Source organism: Catharus ustulatus, chromosome 15 (assembly GCF_009819885.2).
Source record: "Catharus ustulatus isolate bCatUst1 chromosome 15, bCatUst1.pri.v2, whole genome shotgun sequence".
In the NCBI taxonomy this organism is placed as follows: domain Eukaryota; kingdom Metazoa; phylum Chordata; class Aves; order Passeriformes; family Turdidae; genus Catharus; species Catharus ustulatus.
This window is the reverse complement of record NC_046235.1, coordinates 17,934,235-17,950,285: the sequence shown is the minus strand read 5'-3', so window position 1 is coordinate 17,950,285 and position 16,051 is coordinate 17,934,235. Positions and strand designations below refer to the sequence as shown.

The following is a 16,051-nucleotide window of genomic DNA, read 5'->3' as shown; positions in this document are numbered from 1 at the left end:
GCTTGAGTTAAAATAAATGTACTTACTCCCAGCACCACTAAGTGATGTAAATATTAATGGGGTTTTTAACTCCATCAAAATTCCATCCTGACTCCAAAGAAATGAATGCACCATCTTAATAATGTGCTTGTGCATTTGCTGCTGCTAATCCAGTGGAAAAAATAGGCTCAGTTTTGGAGCTCTTGAGGCTGTTGATTACCCCTTGTGCTGTCTCTGGGGATAAAGGCACCACCACCGAGCTGAAAATGCCAAGCCAGATGCAAATAATGCCATTGTGGTGACTTGGCTCCAAGGGAGAATTGGAATAAAGCTGCCTCAGCCTTCCCAGACACTGGTGGCAGCTCTGCAATGCCAATGAGCTCCCCCTCTCCAGCCCTGTGCCACAAGGAGAAATTCAGGATGTGAATGTTAGAGAGAATTTTGCAAGGAAAATTTGCTGTCCAAAGGATGTTTTTATCCAACAGGCAGAGTTTGGCTGGTTCCTGTTTGCAGCTTCAGCTGAAGGTGCTGCTTTGAAATCTGAAATCTGGTGGTTCAAAAACTGCTGCTGTATTTTGCAAAGAAAAGGGGGCCAGGTCTGGAGATTCCCCTCTGTGTCCCTGAGATCTGACCCCCAGCTTGAATTGGGAGGAAAAACCCAAAAATCCAGTCCCCTGTGCTCCTGCTCTGGAGTTCTTTCATAGCATAAAATACCTGGTACAGTTTCACTCTTTGAGTGCATAAAATTAATTCTGATTTCTCCTACAAAGTGGATGAAAAACTTTTCAGTGATTTTGTGTGTCAAAATTCCAGGCAAGGAATTTTGGGGGGGCACCTTTCTTGCTTTGTTCTTCTGGGAAAATAAAAATGTAATTTTAGTGTGCACTGAGGTTACACAATATCTGCACCATCTTGCTATCATGGAGATTTCTACGATGACTGAAACTTTCTATATAGGAGTAAAAATAAAAATAAAACAAAAAAAAAATTCTAAAGTGGAAAAAAAAATCTTCACAAACAGACAACCCCCCCCCCAAAAAAAAAAAAACCAAACCAAAAAAACAACCAAAACCACAAAAACCAAAGGCAATCCAGGGACTGGTGGCACTGGAGAATTCAGGAAGGTCCAGCTGAGCTCAGCTCCCTCCCCTTGGCACACACACTGACCTCCCTCTGCCCCTCCTCATCTCCACAGGGAAAAGTGAAAACCCACTGAGGAATGGAAAAATGCCAAATTTATCCCATGGATTTAAGGCTCTGACAAAGATTTCAGCTGTCAGGGCTGGAGGGGGTGGCTGGTGGCCACCTGCCCTCCCTGGCTGCCCATGGAGGTGGAAATGCCCCCCCAGATGCCAGCAGTGGCCACCCCATCTCCCCTGCACTGACACATTCTCCATCCCATTCCTTCTCATCCCACTCAGCCCCCACCAGGTCCCACTTTCTGTCACTGCTGAGCTGGTGACAACAGGAGCTGAGTCACTGAGGAGCTGCCACCCCCATTTCCTGCAGAGCTGGGCTCTGGAGCTGCTCCTCAGCCAGGGCTGAGCCTTCTGCAAATCCCATTTTCCCTGCAGGCACATCCCCCCTGCGCCTTCTGCTCTGCCAGGGGGGGATTGCAGCCCCTGACCAACCCAGCAAGGGGCTGGAACAGGCTCCAGAGGCAGGAATTCCTCCAGGAAAAGGAGGATGTGAGCATATGGCAGAGCCTGGAACACTGGTGGCACAATCAGCACAGCAGGAGCAGTGGCAGCTTTCCCAAGACTCATTTACCAAGGAGCAGAGCAAGTAAAGGAATCTCACCACATCCTTCCCCATTGTGAGAATTTAACCCAGAGCCAAACACTTTTTTTTCCTTAAATACAACAAGATTCCTTACCTGAGACTGAGATTGTTCCTGAGCCAAGGCTGACTCTGTATTCACCACAGACCCTCAGCTGAATTCACCCTCAGTGAATTCTGATTAAATCCTTGTGTCCAGCCCCATTAGACACAAACCTTGTCCACATGAGACTCAGGCTGTGCCTAAACCCCATCAGGGAGCAAAGGGTTCCTCTCTGAACCTCACAGCTCTCCCTTTGATTACCCCCTCCTTATTTTGGAGTAAATAATTTCTAAGTTATCATTCTAGATCAATCTTAACTCTCTTTTCTTTTGTATTTTTCCTGAGTAAGGAACAGAGGGAACCTTGCCATTGGACTTTTTTAAGTCACACTTTACAATGCCCTATTAAAACCCTCTCTGTCAATATTCTGAGTGATCAGAGTCACCCATTTGTGACACACTCTGCTGCACCACAGAGCAGGGAGGGGGATGTAAAAATAAACTAAATTCGGTTTCTGCCTGTCTCATGCTCTCAGTGAAGAGCTGGATTTATCACTGGGTGACTTTCTTCTTCCCTTTGTAAGTATAAGCTTAAAAAAATCCCCTTTATAATAATCTTTTGCCAGTTTTCTAGAGCACAGAGTGGTGTGCAGTGATGATGATTGATTCCAGTGCTGTTTTCTGGCAAACACACACATTTTTTATGGGGTAACACACAGCAAAAGATGTTTAGAAACTGTTTAGCCTTCCCCTGGAAACTGCTGTCCTCCACACCTCAGGCAGTTCTTGGAAGTGCAGGGAATCTTTTATCTCCCACCCATGACTGAGGCCAGCAGGATCACTCTAACATAAATAATTGCTGCTGCTACCATCTCAATCTGATTTCACTTCACTTTCTGTAGTGAACATCTGCAAAATTGAAGCTGGGGTTGAATAAAAAAAGAGCTGTTGCTCGATTCCCCCCACATTTCCCATTTGGGGTGGTGATTTTCCTCACAACTCCATCATTATCAGAGAAAAAGCTGTTAGCAGAGGTTAACTGGACCAGATCTTCCCAGCCCACATTAAACTGATATTTTTTAAGTGAGAGTCACCTCAATCCAAAGAAAATTTCTTGCTCATCACTGCAGAACCCTTCAAGTGTTGCAGGAGAATATCCTGCCCGTGACAACACTTGAGGAACAGGAAATATCCAAGTGATTCATCTTGTTCATTCCCAGATAAAATGGTTTTATTTCCAGCCATTTCTGCCCAAGGCACAGCTCCTCCTGCCTTCCCTGCCACTGCTGCCTCTGTCCCCATGAAGGACAAAGCTGATAACAAGTCCCTCAGTTGTCAGCAGAGATTGCTGAGCTGATTTTAACCCAGCATCATCCCAGCAGGTTCAAAAGGAGCAGCTTAGACAGAGACATTAAAAGCAGGACCTGAGACATCCCAAAAAGTACAATGGAGTCCAGCTTGAAAGGGAGAACACAAGGAAATGTCTTTGTGTTTCAAAAGCTCTTTGAGGGAAGTCTCTGGCAGTGGTTTAGGTTTAAAGAGGAGTTCAGGGGCTCGTGTTGCCAGCAGTCACTGGGGTGCCAGTGGCAGACACACCTGTGTGCCAGCAGCCTTTACTGGTGCCAGCTCCCAGCTGTGCCCTCTGTGCCTCCTCAGCCTCACATCAGCTTATTCTGTCAATATTAAGGTTTAAATTTCACCCTTGAGCACCGAAATAGCCCCAGCAGACAGCACAGGAAAGGGCACTGCTCTGCTGGATCAAATATTTACAGCAGTAAAGCTCCATGGGCTGCTCAAGGGTGACTTTGTTCCAAAGCTCAGACTTGTGCAGCAGGTCTTTGCCTGTGCCAGGCTCTGTTTGTGGCAGCTGTAAAACCTGAGGGCACTGCTGCCTCAAGTTTTAGTATTTATATTTCCCAGACTCTGCCCTGCGTTAGGATATAACTCTGAACTCCACACAAAGTGTTCCAGGCTCTGTATTGGTGTGTGACTCTGAACTCCACACAAAGTGTTCCAGGCTCTGTATTGGTGTGTGACTCTGAACTCCACACAAAGTGTTCCAGGCTCTGTATTGGTGTGTGACTCTGAACTCCACACAAAGTGTTCCAGGCTCTGTATTGGTGTGTGACTCTGAACTCCACACAAAGTGTTCCAGGCTCTGTATTGGTGTGTGACTCTGAACTCCACACAAAGTGTTCCAGGTTCTGTGTTGGTGTGTGACTCTGAGCTCCACACAAAGTGTTCCAGGCTCTCTCCCAGCCCAGGCACACACAACAATCCTTTTCCAGCCCCAGAACCAAGGACACGCTGCAGCTCCAGCCCCAAAAAGTGCAAACAGGGAATTGAGGAGAGAATCTGGGAGGGTGGGACTGCAGAGCCTGGGGCTGGGATTGGACAATGAACCTCAAGGTGGGAATGGAACAAAATTTATAAAAGTGTGAAAATTCCTGACTTGGGTCCATCTTGGGTGTAGCCACATCCAGGCTCTTTACCTGCCCAAGGTGAATCCTTGGAAGGGTTTTTAATAAATTCCTGCTTTATTCCTTTAACCCTGTCCAGCCTCTGTCCCAGGGAGCCTCCCAGGGCATCAGCACAAACACAATTTGTGTTTCCCACTGCCTTCCCCCCCTGCCCTGTTCCCTGCCCAGGTTTCTGCTCCCCATCTGGAGTCAGGCACAACCCCAGCTTTATTCAAGTGTTGGAATTAAACCCCTCTGGCTTCTTTTTATTGCTGCCATAAGCTGGGTTTGTGAAACACAAACAGGAAATCAGCTCCTGCTTTGAAGCCCAGTGCCAAGAGCCAGTTCATGGCTGGACTTGAGCAGGAACAGGAGCATCCCCTGGCCTGGGGGGCTTTTTTTGCTCTAATTGCTCCTGTGGGACTCTGAGAAATCGCTGGGGTTGTGCTGGATCACTGTCTGTGACTGCAGCTCCACAGAGGGGTTGGGTGGACAAAAATCTCCTGGGTTTGACTGAGCTGAAAACAGGGAGGAGAAGAGAAGAGAAGAGAAGAGAAGAGAAGAGAAGAGAAGAGAAGAGAAGAGAAGAGAAGAGAAGAGAAGAGAAGAGAAGAGAAGAGAAGAGAAGAGAAGAGAAGAGAAGAGAAGAGAAGAGAAGAGAAGAGAAGAGAAGAGAAGAGAAGAGAAGAGAAGAGAAGAGAAGAGAAGAGAAGAGAAGAGAAGAGAAGAGAAGAGAAGAGAAGAGAAGAGAAGAGAAGAGAAGAGAAGAGAAGAGAAGAGAAGAGAAGAGAAGAGGAGGAGAACCAGGTCACAAACCTGCAGCACCTCAAACCCTGTGGGCAGGCTCAGGGCAGAGGTCACAGCTGTGCAAAAATACAGAAGAAAAAATGCTTCCAAAAATACAGAAAACAGGGAAGCTGGGAGCTGTGGGGTTATGGTAAAAGTTTGGGAATTGTCAGAAATTGCAGAGGAATCTGCAGGCTGCAGAAGAGCTTGATTTTGAATTATTGGTAAAAATAATAATTAAAATGAGGCTGAACAGGTGGAAAATATTGGTGATGATTAAATTGAATTAAGAAAAAATAACACAATAAAATACTTCAAAAGTTGGACTCAGTGATCTTGAAGGTCTTTTCCCACCTGAAGCATTGTGTGATTTTATTTTGGGGACCCTATTAAATGGTGATGTTTCCATCCCCACAGACTGAAGAGCAGTTACTAATGCTGGTCACTTAACATCAGCAAGTCCAGGTAATGGCATCTTTGTCTTTAAAAGAGCTTTAAACAGCTGGGAAAAGAAAAATTCTCACATGGTTGGTCTTGATTTCCAGCAAACTTGGACAATCAGAGTAACAAAAAAAAAAAGAATATCAATATTTTGAAAGAATAAAGGGGATAATCTTGGTAATTATAAACCTATCAATTCAAGGCTGCTCTCCAGCACAAAAATAAAAAATACAATTCATCAGGAATTAGAGATGGGGAACAGAATTTGGCAAATCAGTAGGAATTGGAGGAAATTAATTTGCCTTCTTGATATTTTCAGTGCTAATCAACAGCAGTAGTGATGTAATAAATTGCTGTGACTGCAAGGATGAATTGGCACTGCAGGGGCACCCAGGGCTGTGAGGATGCAGGGCTGTGTCAAGAGGGATGAGAATTTATTTATCCTTTATTTATTTATTTATTTATTTCCCTGCCACCTCCAGCCCCTCCTTCCTTACACACAAATCGTTCCCTGCAGGATTCAGCTCCACCTGATCCAAGTGTTCGCTTCCTTTTCACTGCCTCTCCAAGCAGGAGAAACCTCTGATGTTCACACACGGAATGGTGGAGATTTGGTTCTTCAAACAGCAGGAAAATGGGAAAAATCACCCGTGTGAAATAGAATCCTGTGCCTGAGGAGCAGAACTTTGCTCTCCCCTCCTGGGACAGGACAGAACTGAACTCCTCTGCACCCCTGGGATCTGCAGCTCCCTCAGATGAGATTTAATTACAGTAATTTCACGATTACAAGCCGCACCATTTTGACTAAAATTTTGGTCGGAACCCAAAGTGTGGCTTATAATCAGGTGTGGCTTATATATGGACAAAGAATGAAAAGTTGCTGTTTTAGTTTGGAGGACAGGTGTCTGCTGAGAAAGGCAGGAGCCTCTCTTTGAAATGGAGAATGTAAACCCCCTCCCTCCAAATTATTATCATTTTGAAATCAAGGAGCTCTCAGGCAAATATATGGGAATTAGGAATAACAGTTCTTTACTAGGGAAATTAAAATAGAAATACAGCACTACAAAGAACAAACCCCAAACCCTGACACAGTCAGAGTACAGCCTGACACCCGTCAGGCAGGGTGTTGGCAGCAGTCCCATCCCATGGTGGCTGCATCCTCCTGCAGTGACAGATGTGGCTCAGCTGGAGCAGTGCTCCTGTACAAGGTGCAGTTTCCCTCCGGAGCTCCAGTGGGGATGTGGAGAAATCCGGTTTTCCTCTGGAGTCCAGTGGAGAAAGGGGCTCCCTTAGTGTCCCAAAACCTCTGTTTTTATCTTGGTAAGAGATGTTGGGCTCTTCCCCCTGGCTGGAGCAACTCCCAATGGGCTGCAGTAATTTTATCAGTGCCACAGTGGGACTCAATGGCCATGAGCAGAAAATGACTGGCTGGAGGAAGGATGGGCTGTGAAAAGATAAAGAACAATGCCCCAGCTGGTTTATAAACCATGGCCATGAACAGGAGATATCCCATGAGATAAAGAACACTGCCCCAGCTGGTTTATAAACCATGGCCATGAACAGGAGATATCCCATGAGATAAAGAACACTGCCCCAGCTGGTTTATACACCATGGCCATGAACAGGAGATATCCCATGAGATAAAGAACACTGCCCCAGCTGGTTTATAAACCATGGCCATGAACAGGAGATATCCCATGAGATAAAGAACACTGCCCCAGCTGGTTTCAATGGATGCCCATTAGCAGAATATCTCCCATGAGATCAGGATCACTGCCCCACCCTCAGCAGATGGTGATAGAACAGAACCTTTTATCACATCCTGTATTGTAATGTGTGGCTTATAATCAGGTGTGGTTTATAATGGTGAAATTACTGTACTCAGGAGAGCTGTTGGGAGCTTTTGTTGGAGATTTCACTGGAGAGAAATTTCACTGTGTTCCCTTAATTCCTGGGACAAAGGGGGCACAGGGATCCTGGGCAGCTCCAGCTGTGCCTGGAGCCACTTGGCCTCCCAAAATAATCCCAGTTTATCCCAGACACTCAGTACCTGACTGCTGGCACTCAGGGAGAAGTGGCCAATTCCACTGGGCCACTAATTATTCTCTAATTCTAGCCCGACCTGCTAATGAGTGTTTGATTAACCCACTGCTGCTGCTTTATCACGCTGAATAAATAATATCCACTCTGTTTGCAGAGCTCATTTCCCACTCAGAGCTCGGTGCCAGCCCTTCCCCAGGTGGAAAAGCATCACACCTGGGCATGGGGAGGAATTTCTGCATGGAAAAGGTGATCAAACACAGCCAGGGGCTCCTTATTCCCAAAGCTCAGCCTCCCCATCCCAGCAGGCCTGACTGCCCCACTCCATCTCCTTCTGAAATTATCCAAAAGAAACTTCCAAAAATCATCCTGGGAAAAATTAAAAAATCATGATTTTGCAGCTCTCATGTTGCTCGTGAGGAGAGATTTCCACTTTTTGTTCCCATGCACAAAGAGTCTCTGACTTTCTGCCACTTACAGGAATATTCCAGCCAATAAACTGCCAAGAAATCCCATGGGAAAGCAGATTTTTAACTGAATATTGGGCATCAGCTATTAATTAGCTCTGAATTTACAGTGGCAAGGATTAGCAATGAAAACCTGATTTAGTCCCTAAGATAATTCAACAGGACAAAGGGATCAACAGCCTGGGGGTTTATGTCCCTTGGAAAAGAACAAAAACAGCTCCAGCACCAGCAAGAAATTGCAATAGAAACCAAGAAATTGCAATGACTGACACACAAACCAGCACAGAAGAGGATCTGAGTGCTGTCAGAGTCTGAGATTGGTATTTCTTAATCTGAAATTCATCTAGATCTAAAAATCTCCCGTATAAAGATCAGTGTTCAGGCATCTCCAGATCTCAGGAGTTAAATATTTCCTTTTTCCTGAGCTCACCTGGACTGAGGTGTGCTCCTGTTCCTCCTGAATTCTGTGAGGCTGCTGGGATTTATGGGTGGGAGGGTCTGGGAAAGGGCACAGGCAGCATCCTTCAGTTTTCTATTGAAATTCTGGGGTTTTCAACAACAAAAAGGTTTGGTCACAAGCAGGTAAAGCAGCTTCAGAAAGACCTGAAATTTTTGGGGAAATGTGACACAAGATTGTCCTTTGTGGATTCATTTGGGGCAGAGTTTCTGCTGGCCAGGAGGGTTGGAAATCCTCTTAATTCAAGATGCTCTGGGGCATTTTTCACCAAAATTCCTTTACCTTCACCTGCTGGAGCTCCTTTCTGACCTGCTCTCAATATTTGTGCCAAAATCTGATTATGAACCAGCTGAGCCTGAGCCAGCCTAGCCCCAAACAACTGCAGAGACTCCAAACTGTGCCACAGAAAAGCAAAACTGGGCAAACTTTCCACGCTCACCCCTTTCCCACCCCTCTAAAATCCCCTCCTTGTGTCCAGGCAGCACAGGGATGAGTGGGGACTGCGCTGCACCTCTGCAAATTGTGGAGATGTTTATAAAAAACCCCCAAAAATGGCTTTAAAATGGTGATTTCCTGCTTGCTCTCCCTCTCTGGAGCACAGGGATGCACAGGGGTGGAGGAGGAGCTGCAGCCTACAGATGCAGTTTGAGGCTGCTTTTAAAAACTTCCATGTGGGTGTTTGCCAAAGGAGCTTTTTTTTTTTTTCTTTAATATTTTATTTTCTTCCCTGCTCGTGAAACAAATGACTTTTCTTCATATTTACACAGCCCCTCAGAAAGCAAATGAAAAACTCGTCCTGAGGAGTTGCAAAGTATTAAATTAGCCCAAAGTAAATGTTATTTTTGGGAAGCAAGCTCCAGGTGTGGCTGCCAGGCTCCTTCCAGGCAAAGCTGAAGGGAGCTGAAGAGGCAGGACATGACAAAAGGAATGTCACTGCTGTTGAAATAAAAGCAGATTTTGCTCTCAAGTAAAAGCTGCTTGCATTTCATCTTGATGGCAAGGAAATCAGGGGGCTCTCAGTCCCCAAAATGATCTGGCAGCCTCCCAAGCCAAGGGAGTCACTCCAGTCACTCCCAATGAATAATTTGTCATTTTGGATTTTATTTTTAATTTCTGTTTTTCGTTCTTGCTCCCCCTGATGCTCTAAAATCCCTCCACACACATTTATCATCACATTCTTTCCTGCTTTGAGTTTCTTTTACCCTGAAATCCCCTGACTCCAGCAGTGCTGCACTTTTTAGTGGGTCCCAACTTACCCTTTAAGGAAATTATTCCTTTGAGGAATAAAACACCCACCTTAACTGGAGTTGATTCTCCCACTGCATTAATTTTATTAATTAACTTTATTTCCTTCACTCCAATTAAATGTAATTTCTACCAGCACAAGAGATCCAGCTCCCTGTGGCCACATCCCTTAGGAACTGAAGGCTCAGATTTTGGGGTGCTGGTACCAATTTATTGATTTTTATCACAAGAGGAGTTGCTGCCCGCCTTAAAAAAAACTCCACCATCCTCAGCTGCCTCTGGGAGCTCCTGCAGACAGAATACAATTTAAAATAACAGTGAGAAAGGGTAAATAATCATTAAAAAAAGGCTTGGTTTGCAGCAGAGGCTGGGAAGGGCCAGGCAAGGTCACAGTGCTGCAGGGGGCTGTTAAAGTTAAATGTGGATTTCTCAGGATTGGATGCTCTGTGATAAACCTGCCTGCACACCTGACCTCCCTGAGACCTTCCCTAATATCCCAATGCACAAAAAAAAGCGTTTTTGTGGGGTTTGGCACAAGTTAAACTCCTCAAGGTGACTGCAGCAGGCAGCTGTGGGTGAGTTTTCACTGGGGTGGAGAATGTGGGTGGAGAATTTGTGAATTCCTGGCTCTGTGTCCTGCTGGGATTTAGGACCTTGGCCTGCATCCATCCTCCCCTGGAAATCCCAGATGTGGTGGCAGCATTTGAACTGACCTCCCCAAACCATTTCTGCAATTTCTGGTGCAGCTTTCCTCCTCCTGTTCATCCTCATTCTTCTTTTCCTCCTCCTTTTCCTCCTCCTTCTCCTCCTCCTCCTTCTTCCTCTTCCTCCTCCTTTTCCTCCTCTTCCTGCTCTTTCTTCTCTTCCTCCTCCTTCTCCTCCTCCTTCTCCTTCTTCTCCTTTTTCTCCTCCTCCTTCTCCTCTTCCTCCTCATTTTCCTCCTCTTCCTTCTTCTCCTTTTCTTCCTCATTCTTATTTTATTCCTCCTGCTCCTCTTCTACCTCCTCGTCCTTCTCTTCTTCCTCCTCCTTCTCCTTTTCCTCCTCCTGCTCCTCTTCCTCATTTTTTTTTCACCTCCTCCTTCTTCTCCTTCTTCTCCTCCTCCTCATTCTCCTTTTCCTCCTCCTTCTTTTTCTCCTCCTCCTCTTTCTCTTCCTCCTCCTTCTCCTCTTCCTCCTTCTCCTTTTCTTCCTCCTTCCTCTTTTATTCCTCCTGCTCCTCTTCTACCTCCTCCTTCTCTTCTTCTCCTCTTTCTTCTCCTTTTGCTCCTCCTCCTGCTCCTCTTCCTCCTTCTCTTCTCCTCTTCCTCCTCCACCTTCTTTTTCCTTCTTTTTCCTTTTCCTGCTGCTCTGGTGGAGGGGAACAAGGGGATCTGCAATCCTGGCTGAGCCCCCTGAGCCTTTCCCTGCCCCAGAGCTGCCCTGAGGCTCCTGAGCAGCCCTGAGCAGTTCCTTGGTGTTCCAGGTGTCCCTCAGGTGTCCCCAGGCTCCGTGGGGCTGTGCAGAGCACCAGAGGGATCTGAGCTCAGAGCTGCCCTCCCTGCCAGCCCAGGTGTGCTTTTCTTTTTTGGTCCCTGGTGGGATTTACCAGGACCAGAGAGTGCTCACATTTAGTTCTCTCAAAGCTCACATTTAGCCAGCAGAGAAAGACCTGAGGCCTTACTTGATGAGTTCCACAGAGTTTTTATTTCATGCCAAGGGTGGTCAAGCAGGGATCTCTCAGAACAAAGGGCAGCCAGCCATATTTATAGGTTCAGGGAGGATTCAAACTACAACCAATAAAAGTTTATCCAAAGAACAGCATCCAGTCTAAGTGAGAAGTTCTAAAGGTGAACTGACCAATTACACAAACTAATTTCTAACCAATTATCTTCCAAAGTGTTAGGAGAGTGACCAAATTCTTAAGGAATTTGGCTCAGCCTTGCTATCTAGGATACCTTATCTGTTATAGCAAGTTCCAGGGGAAGATGGCTTTGGAGGGATTGTATCATCCACAGCCAGGGTTTGCTCTCAGTGCTGCCAGCAGAGTTTTATCCCTGAGCAGCTGCTCCAGCCTGTTTGGAGAGGAAGGAACAGCTTGGACATCCCTTCACATTCTCCATCCATCTCCTGCTCCCCTTGGCTGCCTCACCCCATCCCCACTGCTCAAAACCTCACTCAAAGCAGCAGACACTGCATTTTCCCTTTGCATGGCAGGAAATGCCACCAGGTCCTGCTCTGGATGAGGCAGAAATGAAATTTGAGCACAAATCTCTGTCCAGGGACACCCAGCTCCAGGGGCTGCCTGAGAACTGCTCACAGCAATTCCCTGGAAGCTGTTCCCTCCAGGAATTCATGGGCAGCCATCAGATGTTCCCCCCAGCCTGCTTTTCATCACCAGAAATGGGGACGGGGTCGGGGAAAGGGCAGGGAGAGGCTGGGATGTGAGCAGGGGAAGGATCCAGCCTCAGAGGAGGAACTGACGTTGCAGATTTTGCCCTGCTCGTTTCACAGTAAATAAAGAATTAAGGAAGATTGTTGGAAATGCGTCCATTCAGGCAGCAGCTGAATTTCCTGTGAATTGCTTTGGGAGTGAGGGGGGAGGGAGAAGTGTGGAGCCATCACAATGAGCAGAGAGTGACTGGTGAGAGCCCAAACCCTCCCAGTGCACGTGTGTTCTAATGATAGAAATTCATAAAAACCCCACTTGGTGAATGGGGGTGAGCATGAAAAATAAATCCATCTCTCAGAGAGACAGAGAGTGCAAAGTAATCCATCCCAGCCTTTGTTTTGGAGGGGGGACTGGCACCAGGTTTTCCCTGCACCACGAGCAGCCCCAGTTCCCCCAGTGGCTCCCATCCCCTGGGACTGGAGCTGAGCACAGGGTGAGGAGCTGGGTGAGAAGGACCAGCCCAAAGCACAGAAATATGGGATGGTTGGGGTTGGAAGGACCTCAAAACTCATCCATTCCACCCCTGCCATGGGCAGGGACATTCCCACTGTCCCAGGGTGCTCCAAATCCATCCAGGCTGGCCTTGGGCACTGCAGGGATCCAGGAGCTCCCCAGCTGGAATTTCCTGGAATTTCCTCCCAGGATCCCACCTGATCCATCTCTGCCAGTTGAAGCCATTCCCTGTGCCCTGGCACTCCAGGCTCTTGTAAAAATTCCCATCAGATTAACCCCATCACGTGCCAGGAGATACTGGGATATTCACCCTGGATAGGCAGCCAGAGCAAGCAGCAGAAGTGGCTGTGAACAGGGAAACAGGAAACCCTGGGCTGACAGCCCCTGTTATCTGCACCTTTGGTTTATGATGTTTAACCAGGCTTTTGATCTGAAGGGAGAACATCCGAAGGGAAAACAGCTCCAGAATCTTTTGTCAGCACCAACTTTGCAGAGCCAATAAAAGCCCAGAGCAGCATCAAGTCAGCAGATCCAGCAAACAGCTTTTCTTTGAGAGCTTGGCTTTTTCACAGAAAACCACATCACACTGAAATCAGACTTTCCCAACAGGAAGTTTCCATTTGTCACTTAAAAAAAACCAACTCACTACCAAGAAAATCTGTCATGCAGTTGTTTCAGCTCTGTGTTTCTTCTCAGGCTGTGAAGCAGATTCTGAGGCTATGGAGAGAAGAATCAGATGGAGCAAAAGGCCTGGGAGAGACCCTGAGGAGCTGTTGAAGCAGACCCAGCAATATTTTAACCTGCTGTGGATGACATTTGGAGATGGAGATTCCACATTCTCGTTATGCACTCTCCCAGGGGAAGCACAGTAGGGATTTTTTTTTTAGGCTCTCCTCTAAATCTTCCTTGCTGCATTTTATTGCTGTGATTTCTTTTCCTGCCCTGCACAGACTTGGTTTATTCCTCTTGCTGCAGCCCCTGAACAGCCCTGGCTGTGCTGCACTGACAGAGCCCCCCTGCCCCAGCTCTGCTCCCTTCTGAGAGCTCCTGCATCCCTCCCGAGGCTTTCCTGAAGGGCAGAGCTGGGGAGAGCCCTGGGAGGGAGGATTTGAGCCCTGGGAGGGAGGATTCCATCCCTGCTGCTCACATCCCTCCCCTCTGGATGAGCCTTGCTGCTGCCTTTGCTCTTTTCCAGCATTTCTTGGGGGGGTGTTGGTGATTCCCAGTTTTCTGTGTGTGATTTTCACGTCCTGTTCCATGCAGTAATTTCCTAACAGATCATGGAATTACAGAATGTTTGGGTTGGAAGGGACCTAAATCCCATCCAGTGCCAGCCCTGCCATGGCAGGGACATTTCCACTGTCCCAGGAGCTCCAGCCCCAGTGTCCAGCCTGGCCTGGGACATTTCCAGGGACATTTCCTGCTCTAGGCACCCTCCCAGGCTGAACAATCCCAATTTTCTCAGCTTTTCCCACTCCTCCTGCTCTTTTCTCCACCCTCTCCTCGTGCAGTCAGTGATTCCTGCCTTGGCACAGCTCATCCTCTCCAGCTCCAAGGATTTCCTTGTGAAAATCCTTCCCCAGCAGCCCCCCAGGGGTGGGCACAACTCCCAGGGCTGTTGAATGAGGATTTGACAGGAACGTTTTGCAGATATTTGTGTATAACAGAAAGGTTTCTGAATGTGGACTTTGAAGAAGGAATAAAAATGAGAGCAAGGTTTGATCCAGAGGAAAATAATTGCTGAGCCAGTTTTACTGGGTAACTGAGAAGGCAAAGAGTGAGTTGGAAAGGGATTTTATGCCTTTGAGCAAAGGATAAATTTACTTTAAACTAAAGATGTTTTTACTAAGCAAAAAGATTTTTACAAACAAACAAAAATGCTAAGTTGTAAGTAAAGAATTTAGAATTCTTTTACTGTTAGAAAACCGAAATTTTTAGCTTAATCTGTAATACACTTATTTTCTGTGACTGAAAAATAGTAACATGAATATGGCAATGTTAGTAGTTGTGATAGGGTTTTGTTAAGTCTTCATCACCTAAAAATGTTTCCATGTGCCAAGATTGGAGCTTTCAGTCTCTCCTGTGTTGCCTATTTTTGGATCCTGGATCTGGGCTCTCCTTGCTGGTTTATTTTTGTGTGTTTGTTTCTAAATAAACAAAAGCTGGAACAATAAATGTCTGGGCACCCAGAGAGCTGTGAGGGATGTGGAGAAGGAAGGAATTGCCTGGGAAGCACTGCAGAGGGAGAAGAGCTCAGCTCATCTGTCAGAGAGGGCAGGGAATTCTTGGGAAGCATTAACCCAAATCAGAATTACAGTAATTTCACAATTGTAAGCCACATTTTACAATACAGGGTGTGATAAAAGGTGTCTGTTCTATCACCATCTGCTGAGGGTGGGGCAGTGATCCTGATCTCTGTGGGAGATATTCTGCTAATGGGCATCCATTGAAACCAGCTGGGGCAGTGTTCTTTATCTCATGGGATATCTCCTGTTCATGGCCATGGTTTATAAACCAGCTGGGGCAGTGTTCTTTATCTCATGGGATATCTCCTGTTCATGGCCATGGTTTATAAACCAGCTGGGGCAGTGTTCTTTATCTTTTCACAACCCACCCTTCCTCCAGCCAGTCATTTTCTGCTCATGGCCATTGAGTCCCACTGTGGCACTGATAAAATTACTGCATCCCATTGGGAGTTGCTCCAGCCAGGGGGAAGAGCCCAACATTTCTTACCAAGATAAAAACAGAGGTTTTGGGACACTAAGGGAGCCCCTTTCTCCACTGGACTCCAGAGGAAAACCGGATTTCTCCACATCCCCACTGGAGCTCCGGAGGGAAACTGCACCTTGTACAGGAGCACTGCTCCAGCTGAGCCACATCTGTCACTGCAGGAGGATGCAGCCACCATGGGATGGGACTGCTGCCAACACCCTGCCTGCCTGAGGGGTGTGAGGCTGTACTCTGACTGTGTCAGGGTTTGGGGTTTGTTCTTTGTAGTGCTGTATTTCTATTTTAATTTCCCTAGTAAAGAACTGTTATTCCTATTCCCATATCTTTGCCTGAGAGCCCCTTGATTTCAAAATGATAATAATTTGGAGGGAGGGGGTTTCCATTCTCCATTTCAAAGAGAAGCTCCTGCCTTTCTCAGCAGACACCTGTCCTCCAAACTAAAACAGCAACTTTTCATTCTCTGTCCATATATAAGCCACACCTGATTATAAACCACACTTTGGGTTCGGACCAAAATTTTAGTCAAAATGGTGCAGCTTATAATGGTGAAATTACTGTAATCTGCTGCCACCATCAGCATTCCTCCTAGTAACCAACAGTGGGGTGTGCCCACAGCCCTTCCTCATTGCCAGAATTCCGGGCAGCAGGAATTCCTGGCTGCTGGGAACCCTTCCTCTGCCCCAGCCTTTCCTTCTCTGAGCTGAGAATTGCCCTGGCACTCCCATCTTAGAGATATTTGTGCT

The 16,051-nt window shown here is 46.7% G+C and overlaps 1 protein-coding gene across 5 annotated transcripts in view; it reads right to left on the bottom strand.

Annotated features, from left to right (window-relative positions):
- HTR4 (5-hydroxytryptamine receptor 4) overlaps positions 1 to 16,051 on the bottom strand; it is a 66,281-nt gene that overhangs the window by 44,271 nt on the left and 5,959 nt on the right. The gene's annotated exons all lie outside the window — the stretch shown is intronic.